This window comes from Sinocyclocheilus anshuiensis, unplaced genomic scaffold, assembly GCF_001515605.1.
Source record: "Sinocyclocheilus anshuiensis isolate Anshui unplaced genomic scaffold, SAMN03320099.WGS_v1.1 scaffold308, whole genome shotgun sequence".
NCBI classification, from domain to species: domain Eukaryota; kingdom Metazoa; phylum Chordata; class Actinopteri; order Cypriniformes; family Cyprinidae; genus Sinocyclocheilus; species Sinocyclocheilus anshuiensis.
In genome coordinates, this window is record NW_015558619.1 from 2047398 (window position 1) to 2049104 (window position 1707).

Here is a 1707-nt window from a genome sequence, read left to right on the forward strand (position 1 = left end):
TGTGAGTGAGTGAGTGAGTGAGTGAGTGAGTGAGTGAGTGAGTGAGTGAGTGAGTGAGTGAGTGAGTGAGTGTGAGTGAGTGTATATGGTTCATAACTAATTCAAATAAAGCCAATAATAGAGCCAATAATTGGCCTAAGTCACATTACAAACCAAACGCTTGTCTCCCAAAAAAGTGATTCTGTGCTCACTGTGAGGAAAAAAAACCCCTTTCAAAACTAATTTTACGTTTTCTAAAAGCTCAAACGCAGGTGTTGCTGGGTAAGACAGTCATGCATCTGTTGCAGCTAAACTCATATTCAGCTCTGATCACCAAACTACCTGTATTAATGTTCATTAGGGTTGCAAAAATGTGGAAAATTTCCAATAAATTTCGGAAACATTCCAGAAAATTTGGAAACTTTCCAGGATTTTTTGGAATATTCCAGGGATTTTTGTTAAATTTCCGGAAATGTACCACCCCTTTGCAACCCTAATGTTCATTAGGGTCTAGATGAACGTTTGTTGTTTCTGACGTTTACTGCACATTCCTGTCATTGTTTTTATTGCGAAGGTTTATTTCTGCGATTTGCATGTAAAATAATCACTCCAATAAATTACGTTGAATTAAACTGAAATAACCCACACTATCTGAATATACAGAGCTGTATTAAATGCTTTTTGAAGATTGAAAATGCATGATAAAGCTATAAATACACGCACTTGGGTGACTGGGCGTTTCTGAACGATTCAAACGGAAAGATTCAATTAATACCGAACAAAATATATTATTCACAGAAAGAGAAACGCGATTAAACACAAGAGAGATTGTCCTCGAGGGAGCACAGGCTGGTGGGAATGTGCGTTACACAATATAGATGTGTTGAGTGCCGCTTTGTTGAATTGCTCCGATAATAAAGACACATACTGTAACAAACCGCAGATACAATGTAACGCGTCGCGCGAATGAATTACGGGCTTGAATTACAAAATCACAGCGCCAAATATTCACTAATAGAAATAAAGACTTGTGTTACCTGTCAATCCGATCGGATTTGCAGTCTCTGCTGTATTCCTTTGCTCCAATGACAAGATCCCAGATAAGATAAATCCGCTTCCAAATCCACCGCGGCAGAAATGAGCTCTAGAACCCCATGTAATAATATCCTCATCGGAATAAAAACACACGCACTTCTTGTCTGGGCTTTAATTTGTCTGAAACTGCTTTTTTGACACAGGTGCGGGCCGTGCTTGTTTCCTTTGGGAGGAAGCGCGGACGGACGAGGACGCCCCACGAATATAAACACCGGTTATTTGGAGGCTTAATATATTCAGCTGTGAAGCGGCGGAGTGTGAGGGACCTTTTTAAAAATGTCGGCCCGCATGGAAACCTTTCAGCGTAAACGTCCTGATGGTTCGCTGAAGAGACAGGGCAATTGAAATTAAAAGCCCTCAGTAGTTTTTTTTTTTCTTCCAGTTACAGTTTTTCTCAGTCGCTTTGGTGCATTTCTCGAATCATACATTATTGTATGTGGGATATTGATTGAAAGAGACTAGATAGGATTCACGGTTACACTTTACTAGTGGTCTGACAAAAAAAAAAAACCTTAACAGCATCAATGTGATAGAAAATAAATATGGGCACAAAGGCGAAAATAAAATAAAAATTAGAAAGGCAAACACAGAAAACACCCCTTAGGCAGAACTTTGCTTTTGCATGCAGCACTC

General features: G+C 39.4%; 1 protein-coding gene across 1 annotated transcript in view; it reads right to left on the reverse strand.

The window, feature by feature from the left end:
* LOC107680499 (CSC1-like protein 2) overlaps positions 1–1285 on the reverse strand; it is a 68181-nt gene extending 66896 nt beyond the window's left edge. Inside the window, exon 1 of the mRNA XM_016476390.1 lies at positions 1017–1285. The gene's annotated coding sequence lies outside the window, so the exon portion shown is untranslated. The remainder of the gene's footprint in view (positions 1–1016) is intronic.
* Positions 1286–1707: the final 422 nt, after the last annotated feature.